The following is a 13,882-nucleotide window of genomic DNA, read 5'->3' as shown; positions in this document are numbered from 1 at the left end:
TCTTTCCTCGATTAGCAATAATCGGTGACAAAACTAAATTCTCTGATAAAAATAGTAAAAGCTGGAGAGACTCAACCAATCCAAAGCTGCTGGTCCAGATACCATCAGTCCCAGACTTCTAAAGACCTGTGCCAGTCAGCTGTTTCCAGTTCCTCAGAACCTCTTTTATACTCCTGTGGAAGACCTCCAGTCTTGTTCCAGTCCCCAGTAAACTGTCCCCATCTGCACTGAAGGACTACCCGCCTATATTACCCTCATGCCCCATGAGATGAAGTGATGAAGATCTTGGTCTTGGCTGTTATGTAGCGTGTGAGAGCTGGACCCCCTACAGTGGGGATCCTCAATCCTGGTCCTGGAGGGCCGGCGTCCTACAAGACTTAGATGGTTTCCCTCTGCAACACAATTGATTCAGATTCAGACTTGTGCAGAGGTTTTATCCATTTATTTGAATCAGGTGTGTTGTAGCAGGAAACTTCTAAAACCTGCAGGTCAGCAGCCCTCCAGGACCAGGACTGAGGATCCCTGCTCTAGTTTACCCAATCACCTCACCATATATATATATATATCTATATATATATATATATATATATATATATATATATATGTGTGTGTATGTGTGTGTGTGTGTGTGTGTGTGTGTGTGTGATATACCCAATCCTGACACCCCCACTTGTCAAGATTGATTGATTGTACAAGGATCTAAAAACAGTATTAATTGTATATTCCCTAAATTTTTCTGTTTGCTTTTCCAGTTTCTTTTAAATGTGTGTGTAGCACCACTTTCTTAATGTGCTCATGTTCTTTCTGAATAGCAGGTTAATAAAGACACTGAAACTAATTTCATTTGGACATGTGCCTCTTCATTGATGGTTTGAACAAATGAAGTTTTGAGGATTTAGGATTTTCCTCACAGGGTTAATAAAATTGCAAATCAAAAAGTAATTTTACTGCAGTTCCTACCTGAAGATGTTACGTCAGAACTGCAGTTAAATGAAGAATATTAATAATTCATCATGTCAGTTTGATTTAATCACGTCAGGAATGAAAAATATGGCAATTAAACAGTTTTTATATCTAAATGAATACATTTACATTAACTGTGTCTGGACTAAAGTATTTTATACTTTAGGATGAAAACTTTTACATTGAAAATGATGAAATTTGGTAAGGTGTTGAAATGCTTCAGCATCAGTGATGAAGAGCTGCTGTAAGTGCTGGAAACTAGCAGGTGTCGCTGTGCTGCTGCATCTGAAGCTTCCAGCGTTTTATCAACACATTAAACCTTCCTTCAAACGTCACTGCAGGTCTCTTCATCCATAAAACCACAGTTTGCCAAAATCCAGCAGCTGTAACTGGTCACACCTCAACACATCATGTCCCTCTGAGTGAGGATGTGAGTTTCAACTTTGCTCCCTTCAAGTGCAGTTAGTGACCTGCAGACATGATAATGTAAGCAACTTAAAGTGTAATTTACTCTGAGGAACCATAAAGTAAACTAGTGAAATGAAAATGTTTAAATTTTCTGCTGTGAGTGGCGCATTAACACTGATGTTACAGTTTTTCTCAGTCACTTTGGTGCATTTCTCTCATCACTATTTACATTTGCACAACAGTTAGTTCAACCTCCACAACATTTAGTCATTTGTGCACATCATAGTAGCAGTTCCAACAAACTGCAAATGCTTTTGGACATGCATCAATTGCTTTCATACAACTTTCTGCTGTTTTATAACATTATCATTTGTTAATGTCATGTCAGTCAAAATTAACTATACTTGTGAACGCTGAATAGTCATTCCATATGAAATTAATAGTCCTCATTTCATTGCTTGAGTCATTACATACAGAATTGTTAAACTGGTTGTCAAAATCTGTCAAGCAAATTTTATAACTATTTTTTTTTCTGAAAATGTCTCCTAAATTGAATAATTTCTCTCAGCTGACCTTTAGCTTTTACTAAATTCAATAGAGTTGGTTTTGGTATCTAATGGGGACGGCGATGAAAATATTGGACCAGACAGACAAGAAAGTCTTGATGCACAGGAGTGATTTAGCATGTTCAGTAACATAGGTTAATATGTACTGTATTTACATATAATGTACTGTACATGTTTGTATTGTTAGTATATTGTTTACAGTCGTGCACCACTCTACCAAGTTAATACTTACTTTACTGTAAGTTTGTTGTATATAAATGACTGAAGAGCTTTTTTGCATGATGCTGTGAACAAATTACAGTAAGATGGCAAACACTGTGTGAAGTGAAAATGTGAAAAAGGTATTCTGTGTCATGTATTTAGTTATACTAACAACAGAAATGCGTAACTTTACTATAGTTTTCAAATGGCTGTACATCTAGTGTGTAGTGCTGTCTTGGACATTTTCAGCACGTTTTTTGTAATTAAAAACACTTAAGAGATTAGACTGTCATAATGAAAATATAACTAAGTCATTTGAGTACCTAGTTTGTGGTGATAAGAGTTTTCATTGTGATGGCTTTGACAGTTTCATTGACATAAATTTTTGCTTTTGAGGAATGAACTATTTATTTTTAGCCAGTGACACATTTGCAGGTTGTGCACAAGGTTCTGCAGTTTGCACTAATATGTGTTACTGGACTTAGTACTTCATATATTACTGGCACAAATACCATTAACTACTTTTACTGTGTAGTTTTTGAGTATTTCAATGCCAAAATTCCTTCTATTTAGATAATGAGCAAAGTTTCTTCAATAAATAGTTTACAAAACCTGTTCTGCTGGATTTAGTATCTTTTATATCAGACAGACAGACAGATGTTTATTGTCTGTCCCAAGTGGTGACAGAAATTCTTCTTTGACTGGTTCAAGGGTCCATGTTTAAATTATTTAAAATATTTAAAACTAACAAGGCGTTCAAATATCTTACACAACTAATATGAAACACTTTTACTTTGCAGTTTTGGAGTAATTCACTGTCAAAGTTCTTTACAGCTAGCTAAAAGAAGCATTGTTGTCCAACTTTGAAGTTAGACAACAATGCTTCCATAAGTTCCATAAGTAGTTTATAAAACCTATACTACTGTACTCAATACTTCATTGACTACTTGCATAAACACTGTGAAGTACTTTTACTGTCAACTTTTGGAGTAATTCAGTGTTAAAATCCTTACAGATAGCAAAAGAAGCATTTTCATCTAATTCTAATGTACATTAAAACATTTCTTTAATAAATAGTCCACAAAACCTGTACTGCTAGACTTAATACTGATAATATATTATTATGAAACACTTCTAATGTGTAGCTTTCCGGTAATCCATTACCAAACTCCCTTACAGATAGTAATACTTTGCATTTTCATCTAATTTTGACTAACTTTGTAGTGGAAAAAAAATATTTTTCTTCCATAAGTCATCCATGAAACTTGTTTTTCTGGACTTATTAATTTATCAGCTACTTGCACAAATAATATGAAACACTTTGAGTTTGTAGTTTTCCAGATTTTTAATGGTAAAGCGATAAGAGTAATTTTTGTCTAAATCAAACATGTAACATTGAAATGTTTTTTTTTCCTTTTAAATCATGGCATTATTAGCACATGTACCAGCATTAGTGTTTTATAATTTACTTACATTTACTTGGGTTTTGCAATAATCACACATACACACATTTTAAATTATAATTATCTATTTCAAACACAAATTTATTATTTACATTTTTGTTACAATTATAATCTATATGATATTAATACTAAAATAATACCCTAATATAAATCTAACATCTGTATTTATAAATAATTAAATATGGACATGTTCAAAGATTTACTGTTACGTATGGACCCCTTGGAGGCAGGAGATGGATTAAACAGACTTTATTTAAACACGGAAACCAGGAGGAATAGTCTTACGGTACTTTGGAGTAGACAGAATATCCTGGAACCATGGAGCCGGGAAGGGAGAGAGGGCAAGTCCTTGTAGGTGCTAACATCAAGGTCTGACAGAGAATATTATTCTTCTTCTTTTTCATTGGATTAGGCAGACTAGACGCGACTATGGCATATTGCTGCCATCCACTGGTCAGAGCTGCCACAAAAAAAAAAAAAAAAAAAAAAAAACTATCCAAGTACATACAGACACATCCACAGCATAGATCCGCTTATAAATAGTAGTCCAAGGCAAAAAATCCACCACTTTTTTGAGTTTATCCCAACCATCCAGTTGCAGCAATGACTGTACACTAAAAACTGTCATGCCAAGTGCTCACAGCTCTCTAAACATTCTCCACCTTTTGCCAGGTATACTTTTTGCAATCCATAAGAACATGTTTAACTGTTTCTGCACAGCCAAAGACACAGTTACCATCTGGATGCTTACCTATTAAGGCCAGCCCACTCCTAAGTCCACAGTGACCAAGTCTCAACCTAGTCAGGACTACTGAATCTCTCTGCTTGTCAATAACCCAGCTTTTAGTGGTCCTCGGTTTCATCTGCACTGCAAAAAAAGCTCTGCCTTTTCCTTCCTTCTCTCACAACCTTTGCCATTTCTCACACAGAAACCTAGTGAGAAGTGACTTACACTCTGAGGACCCATATTTTAAAGAAAATCCTACACTTACATCTCCCAGTGCTTCTTTCACCAAACGATCAGCGCGTTCATTCCTAGTTATCCCCACATGCGCCAGTACCCACAGAAACCCCACCTCACACCCTGCTCAGTTCACTCTGTACAGTGATTGGCAAATTTCCAAAAGTATGTCAGATCTGGTCTTAAAGTTTTGTTCCTGAATTGCACAGATTGACACTGTCACTACAGATTGACACTGTCGAAGTTCCTCAACCCACCACACTGCCCTTAAAAGCGTGATCAACTCTACTGTAAACTCAGACATACAATCAGGGAGTCTAACCCCCTTTCCATCCCCTTTTCCAGGTATAAAAAATCTAAAAGCCATTCTATTACTTACTGGATCCTTCGATCCATCTGTAAAAATCTGTAAGTGCCCCTTCCAGCATCGCTCCAGCTGTGATTGAATCAGTTCTACCACATCCCTTGAAGTAACTCTCCTGTCGCTGTGGAGTAGATGCAAATCAACAACGTGAACTGGTCCCAGCCATGATGGAACAGTGGACCAGCAAACCGGAGGACACACATCCAGATCACCAACACCTGCTTCCTTAGCAACACCCTTCAGCTGCTCTCAAAAGTTTGTATGGGCTTTCTTAGCAGTACCCAGGAACTCCCAGTGCTGACTCCACAGAGATTTAACCGGATTGGTCTCATCCCGTCCTCTGCTTTTCATGAGATACTGCAAACCTAACTGATACCTTCTAAGGCTCAATGGGAGTTCTTCCAGTTCTTCCCAGCGCTGAAATTGGTGTGGTAATAAAAGCTCCGCTGCACACTCTCAAAGCCTTTGACTGAATTACATCTAGTTTTTTTTAACACAGACGGAGCAGCCCACCCATAAGCTGCACAGCCATAATCTAAGACAGATCTTATACTGGCCCTGTATATCATCAGCAGTACCTCAGCACTAGCTCCCCAGTCAGACCCTGTTAGACATCGAAGGACATTAATAATCCTTCCACACTTCACACAAAGTTTCTCAATGTGAGCCTCCAAAAGTTAATCTCTCATCTAGTCACATCCCCAGAAATTTGATCTGCTTAACTCTCTCAAGATCCACACCATAAATCTTCAAACCTACATCCCAAACAAACTTATGCCCAAACACCATGAACTTAGACTTGTTACCCTGTCCCTACACCACTGAACATACCATTTATCAGAACATTAAACAAAACAGGGCAAATGACACTCCCTTGGGGGGTACCATTTTCAACCTCTACCTCCTCAGAGAGTACCTTTGCCACCCTCACTTGTATTGTCCTATTACTCAAAAAGTCCTTGATCCAATTAAACATTCTCCCACAAATCCCAGCATCACACAGTACAATCAACAGCCCATCCCTCCATAGCATGTCATCAAGACAGCATCCATAGTCGATCGACCTTGCCTAAATCCCTAAATCCACTTTGGTAAGGCACAAAATACCCACTCTTCTCCAAGTGCTGAACTAACCTGTGAGTAACCATGTGCTCCATTATTTTACACATAACTGAAGTCAGGGCTATTGGCCTATAAGAACCCGGATCGCTAGCCTTTTTCCCCAGTTTAACAATCGGGATAATAGTGGTATGCTTCCATTTTTTTGGTAATAAAAATTATACATTTTATTTAAAAGCACCTTTCAAAACACCCAAGGACACTGTACTAAGAACATTAAAATTGTTAAAAACAATTAGTTGAAAACAAAACGGAATGGAGGACAACATAATGGTGATTGACTGGATGGCATAGGACTGTCTGACTGGTAGACAGCCATCTGTCCACGCCGTGTTACACATTGCAAAAGTTGTACCAACAAGATTTGCCCTGCTTGTTTGAACAGCTGACATCGTAACCTATCCGTTCCTGGGGAGGTATTTTTCCCCTGCCTTATTGTTCTTTTTAGTTCATCCAGAAAGATGAAAACAATCAAACCTGAGGTATCCACACTGAATTCCTGCTTAACCAGGTTCTGTGCCACAATTTCCTCTTTTCTCCTCCTACTTTCCACAGTTGAATTACTAGAGCAAGGCACCTTCTGAAACTGTCTCACCAACACACTGGCCTTATCTCGTTTACTCACCGCTTGTCCAGTTTCACACTGAAGGACAAGAACTAACATCTGTTTTTGTTTTCCAGTCATTTTATGTACCAAATTCCAGAGAACTCTAGCAGGTGTTTTTCACAATAAGACCTCCACCCTAGCTTCTTTGCTTCTTTAATGATACGTCTAGCTTTAGCTCCCAATATCCTGTATTCAGTAATACAGTGGTCCGTAGGATACTTCCTGAATTTCCTAAAAGCTCTTTTCCTAGCCCGGACAGCCTCATTACAATCCTCGTTCCACCAGGGAACTATTACACTTCTTCTACAGACATTCTTCTTGGGAATAACCCTAACTGCAGCCAACCATATGGCAGCAGCAAGGGACTCATTCCATTGATCCACACCCAAATTACTGTCTATAGTACACAGCTCCCTGTAAACAGCTCCCCTGTACTCCAAAAAGTTCCCCCTCTGTTAATTAAATCACTGATAATCATGATCACTTCCCATTGTGCTACGCTCCAGCACATCCCAACTCCCAACCAAGGCAAGCTCCGACGAGGCTAATATCAATGGAGGATGAGCACATCTGACCTACCCCAAACTTTGTAGGCCACCCATCATTTAAAACAACTAAGTTATATAAATCCATTAATCCTGCACCATTCGACCATTCCCGTCAGTCAGCCTACTCCCCCACAACTCACCATGAGCATTCAGATCCCACACCCAAATAACTGGACCACTAATTTCATCCCTAATATCCATGAAATAACTCCTCTCCAGGCAGTTAATTGAAGACTATGACACATAGTACAGAGATTTAATGATGCACAGTGAAGTAAGATGGTTGTCCCGTGGAAAGGTGCTGGAGCAATTTCTAAGCCTCCTTCCTGAAATTTGCACTTTCTTGGACAGCAAGGGGAAACACCAGCCAGAGTAGAAAGACCCAGATTGGATCGTGCAGCTGGCCCTCCTTACAGACATCACCTGTCACCTGAACACTCTCAACTTGCAGCTCCAAGGGAGAGACAAGCTTCCCAGTGACATGGTGAAGGTAATCAGAGCATTCCAAAACAAAATAACTGCTCTGTGGATCCCTGACAGAGAACTCATCCACTTCCCAAAACTCAGAGCAACAACCACTAGTGACCCATCTCTGCAGCAGCACTTCAGCTACACAGGTTTTGTTGAATTTTTGGAGGAGCTGCCAATCAAAGCATGACGAGCCGAATGTGGCTCCCGAGCCGTGCAATGAGTATGACTGCTCTATAGGCTTCTTTCTTCAATAAAACATATTCAAACCGCTGCCTGTTTAATCTCCATTCATCTCCTCCACACTGCTTTCTTGCAATAGATGGTATCTGTACAGCATGACGAGAAACTGCTGTTCTTTTTTAGCTTTTTAGAATCTGTACCAACTCTGGTGATCTGGTTTACCAGATGTAAAGAATATTAACAGTGACTGTGAAACCTGATTGAGTATGGAAAGTCCAAGCCTTCTCCTCTCATCAGCCATCTTCTTTCCAGATGTCTCAAAGGTCATAACCAGTAAAGCAGGGAAGGCTTCCATCATCGCCCTCACCTACACCAACACACGAATCAAAATTAAAAAAAAAATTTAGAGTTAAAATCATGGCGGATCATTTTCATCATAACATAGAAAATAAAAAGTACTCAACACAAACTATACATGTAGTCAGAAATTTCACTGTCTAAATATTTTCTCTTATACAAGGTGTGTAGAGGTAAAATGCATGAAAACACACTTTACCTTGGAGAGGCCGTGTAGACTGAGCTCAGTACGTTTTACTCAGTATTACACCTGCTGTGTAATGATTAAGGATGTAAAACTGCAGAAAGGTGAAAGAGGCCCTCAATAACCTAAATCAGAGGAATGAGATAAAGATAGAAAAAAAACACAGATTTAATTCTGTTTGAAAAACATTACAACAATAACATGCTATACTAAATTGAGGTATTTGCAAATGTTTAACCCAACGTCTTTGTTTTGCTATGTCAGTAACTTTGAAACTACGATAAATGGTAGTGATAAATATACATATCCTTGGCGATGAGCTACCATAATCTCCACATGCTAAATGAAAAATATTAAATGTTGAAAGACAATGGATACAATTGTCATTCATGGTTGCCTCCGCCGAACTCTGCCCGTACTAACCTGTCAATGTGTGGCTGAGGGATAAAAAGGCATCAGGGTTAATTCAGGGCAACAGAAACAAAGATAAGCCCAGCTACAAAATATGCCCGTGACATATCATTTGAAACACATGTACAACAGCCATTATTTTACTGCCAAATGTATTATAATAAAGAATTAAAAATATACAAAATATAAAAGCATTTCCCACCCAAACTGTTGTTTCTCCTGGGTCCTAAAATAGCCTCGTGTAATTAGAATAAAATATACAATCATGAATAAAACAAACTAAACTAAAAATAAAATAACGATAAAATATAACTTCTGTATATAGTATAGGAATATATAGTATAGTATATCTATTAGTACAGGTTTAGTGGACTGCATATGGAAGAAAATGATTTTACTGTACTTCAAAATAAAACGAAAATGCTTCTTTTTGTAATCTATAAGGATTTGACAGTAAATTTCTCCAAAAGTATAGTATAGGTGACCTATAGCAATCACTATAATCGATGGCCTAGGGCATATGTGTCAAACTCAAGCCCTGCGGGCCACATCCGGCTCATGACTGAATTATTTTTGGCCCACATGATTATATATATATATATATATATATATATATATATATATATATGATCAGAGCTGGCCTGCTGCTAGAACGCACGCACCATTATAATAAGTCCCACAATGCACTGCCAGCACGTTAGCGTGTCAGTCATGGCCGTGAGTGCATACCTCGCTCGTTTTCTAGCAGCCTGACAGAGCTGCACACTTCACTTATCTTGCTTTTAATCATTTTAATGTAATTTATTATTTTATTGTGATTATATGTTGATGCCTTTTACTATTTCTAAATATCTGTAATGCCTTTGTTTTATGTAAAGCACTTTGAATTGTCCAGTACATGAAATGTGCTATACAAATAAACTGCCTTGCCTTAAAAAATGTTTTGACAAACATTGAACCAGTCTGGCCCTCAACTTGTTGCAGTTTGTTCACTTTGGTGACAAATGTGCTGGGGGCGCCCCCTAGTGTCCTCTGGTGCACAAGGAGGCAAACAGAGAAAAGAAAAAATAAAAGAAAGCCCACTATATTGGTAAACCATCTTATTCATTAAGCTGTCAAATGTTAAATAGTATTTTCTATTACAGAATAAAATTTCATTGCTGCTAGCTACTATCGACTGTTACTTTGTTAGCTTGCTAATCATTTGGCTAGCTAATGTAACTTCATATAACGTATATGGATGTAAGTGTATAATCACCAGTATCTGGAAAAAGTATGCTTTTGTAATGATTTTTTACCATACAGTAGCAGGGGTCAGGCAATGAAGAATGTTTATAAACAAAGTTTATCTATGATAAATGGCTTGACTATATTTATTAAAGCATCCTTTAATAAAATTTCCTGAGCTGTCAAAAAGGTATTGTAACGATAAATTTAGTGGTGCTGTTAGAATGTTTCAGGTACACAAACTCTGTTTTCGCCAGCATGTGTAGGTTTAGCTGTGGTTTTACATTCATTATAATAATATAATAATAATTACCTCTATTAGTATTCAGCCTTGGAGCTGCCTATTAGTGATAATAGCAGTGGTGGTAGTGGTAGAATGTCAGATACCATTTATTGGAAGAATGCAATTATGTGGTAGGATGACAGAAATGACCAAATGCAGTAGCCTAATTGACAGCATGGATCAACTTTGTATTTGAATACAGCTGCAGGAGATGGGACATCCTGTAGTAGTACACCAGGAAGCAGTGGAACACAGGCCAGTCTGTTCATTCAAGCCACATTCATACTTTTAAGTAGGCCGACACCAAAATATATAAATATAAAATACAAAAGTTATTTCCTGAAAGTGATCCAATGATCCACGATCATTTCACTTATTGTATTAAATTATATCTTAACAAAATAAAACAGGAAGTGAAACTAACTTTTCACTAAACTAAAAAGGTGGGCGGATCAGTGCTCTAGAGTTGATGCTGTAATATCAGCTGCTCAAAATATAGGAAACAATACTTATTTTAAATATAGAGATTTCACTCTGCTGATACAAAATATGACATTTATTTTCACTTTTGAGGGTTTTAGACAATAAAATAGCTGTGAAGCTACAGTGTATTCCTCCTGTGTCACATTATCATGGCAGCCTATCAAATGTCTTTATGGCATGATGCTGCTGTTAGTGATGTTTTATTCTGATATTTAACTGGTTTAATTCAGGTTATTTTGTGTTATGTTATATTATATTTATATTACTTTTACATATTGTATTTTTTTTATAAATGTGAGTAATCCTAAATTAATTAAAACTATTTTAAAATAAAAAAAAAGATTTATGTTTATCTCATTTTGGTTTCATTTACTCATTAGTATATTTTCTTATTGTTTTTAAAAGCTTTTCTTTAAAGTATTTATATTCTTGAGTTTTATATATGTTTCATACTGCCCTTACAATACAGAGCTCAATGCACACTGTACAATCTATATTTTACTTTAAAGGGCAAGAAGTATTTATCGATATCAATATTGGTGTTGGTATTGGTGAAAAAGTACCAAAAACTAATGATGTCACATTGAAAGGAAACATTTTGGTATAAATAAAAGTCTGTGTACATGCTCAAGTCATGTCTTCACAAATACCCCTTTACTGTACGGCCTCTTAGTACGAGAACTGTTCCACACCAGCTGATATGATGTCAGTGTGACAGTGTCTGAGGGTTTTTTTTAACTTTGTAGGAAAAATAGGTTTATAAAAAACATATTGAGTGGACGTAGCAATGATTCATTCAGCTCTATGTTATTGGCGGATGCAGAAATCTTTTAAACAACCTGAACTTGGTGAGAATACAGAGACAAGCCATGCACATCCTTCATGTGAAAACAAGGTCATTGTGTCTGTATGTGGTTGCTTCATTTCCTGTGTCTCTAAAGTCAGACAATGGCATCTTCATGCTGAGTTTGATTCTGTGGTTTTCAGCACAAACTGAAAAAAAGATCTGGATAATAAAAGACTGAACTTGTTTTTAATCAAACCTATAAAGTAGTTGTTTGACATAAGAAGCAGCATGAGTTTATTAAAAGTTTTAATTTCATTAAAAGTATTAAAACTTTTTTTTTTCTTTTTTTTTGTTACACTCGGCTGCTTGTGGTGATTTCCTGTGTTAGATGGTGTGGTTTGTCTGCTTTAACTTAAGGGAAGACAGCAAAACAGCAGCATGGTGACCACATCCCTCTGCCTCTTGATCTGTAAGTAATTATTATTTCTTTACTTCCTGTTCTTGTAACACTTGCCCCTTGCTTGTAATTTTCTCCTTTAGCGTATAAATATATTTTCCAGGTTTTCCTGTGTTCAGGATAGGCTGTTGCTGTTGTTAGCACTTCTTATTTACTAGGTTTTTCACACACAACCATCTCTAGGGTTTCCAGAGAATGGTGTGAAGAAGAGAAATATCCAGTGAGCCGCAGTTGTCTGGACCAGAATGTGTGGTTGATGTCAGAGGTCAGAGGAAAATGATGGGCTACAGCAGCAGAAGACCACACCGGGTGCCTCCTGTCACACAACGATTTTTGGGCTGTTTTTAATCCCGATTTTGCCTCTTCCAGACCTCGGATGGCAAACACCCGATTATCGTGAGATTTCCCTGTCCAATCATCATTTGGTCTGTGGTGTGTTATGTGCCGATTTGTCCCGATAACCCGCTCTTAAACGGGTCGTAGCCAACAATTGGGAACATTTAACATGTTTAATATTTCAGTGCCGATTTCTAAAGAACGCCGAAGACTCGTGCATGGTGACGTGGTATGGCATGTAGCCAATCACAGAGCGAGCTGGCTGGGGAGCAAGGAAGTAAATATAGTCTGTGTTCCTCGTAATTCTGAGGACAACTAGAACGCATCATAAGCACACAGTTCGTAGATGGATGATATATCATGGAAGAGTGTTCAATGGAAATGTAGTAACACTGCCAAGAGAAATATACAAAATAATAAGCATCACTCATCACTGGCAAAACCTACCAGTTATCTCATTTTATACCCATCTAAATTTATTTTAACCCACATTTAAAAGTGGACCGGAGAACTTTGTAGACTGTTGTCAGCGAAACCACCTCCTAATCAATGCAGGGAAAACCAAGGAGATGGTGGTGGATTTTCGCAGATGCCGGTCTGCTGTCCTCTCACTGTTAATAGTCCAGGGAATGGACATTGAGAGGGTGGACTCTCATAAATACCTGGCCTGGACTCACAACATGGACGCACTGATGAGGAATGGTTAGAGCAGGTCTATCTTCTGAGGAAAATGCAGACTTTAGGAGTGAAGGGGACACTCCTGAGGACCTTCTATGACTCTGTGGTGGCTTCAGCCACCCTGTATGGTGTAGTCTGCTGCAGCAGCAGCACACAAGGTGAGAAAGAAGGTGGACGAAGTCATCCGGAAATCCAGCTTTGTCCTGGGCTGTTCACGGGACTCAGTGTAGGAGGTAGGTGACAAAGGGGGCCTGGCAAAACTGCCATCCATGTTGGACCACAAGTCCCATCCCGTGCAGGACACCCCGTCTGCTCTGGAGAGCAGCTTCAAAGACAGACTGATCCATCCATCCAACCAGATCCCCAGCAGTGGTTCACAATTAATTAAATTTTTTTAACTAAACCTCCAGAGGCAGCACCACAGTTAGTTCTAGAATACAGGAGGGGGGGAGAGAAGCCCAAAAATCTAAAAGTAATGAGAAATATCTAATAAACAAAAACAATAGCAGGCTGACCTGCAAGACATTACAAAAGAAAGTTATAATTAAACATCAAGTTAACTAGGAGTATTACAGTTGGAAGAAGTGTAATGTTACCAGTTCTGCTTGGATTCCAATCCACTGTACTGTACATGAAATGTGCTATACAAATAAACTGCCTTGCCTTGCCTTACATATTTATGTACTTATTTATATACTGTACATAGTCACCCAGTCAGACCAGATACTGTACATATTATTTATTGTGTGGGTGTTTACGTTTTTTAAATTCACCTGCATGCTTCTGCTTACTGCACCTGTACTGTTACAACAAAGCAATTTTCCCACT

At 38.0% G+C, this 13,882-nt stretch overlaps 1 protein-coding gene across 1 annotated transcript in view; it reads left to right on the top strand.

Moving 5' to 3' along the window:
- Positions 1 to 13,882, top strand: part of LOC121640207 (butyrophilin-like protein 2) — a 104,006-nt gene that overhangs the window by 50,487 nt on the left and 39,637 nt on the right. The gene's annotated exons all lie outside the window — the stretch shown is intronic.

The sequence above is a fragment of the Melanotaenia boesemani genome, chromosome 5 (assembly GCF_017639745.1).
Source record: "Melanotaenia boesemani isolate fMelBoe1 chromosome 5, fMelBoe1.pri, whole genome shotgun sequence".
Taxonomy (NCBI): domain Eukaryota; kingdom Metazoa; phylum Chordata; class Actinopteri; order Atheriniformes; family Melanotaeniidae; genus Melanotaenia; species Melanotaenia boesemani.
This window is presented reverse-complemented; position numbering and strand designations above follow the sequence as displayed.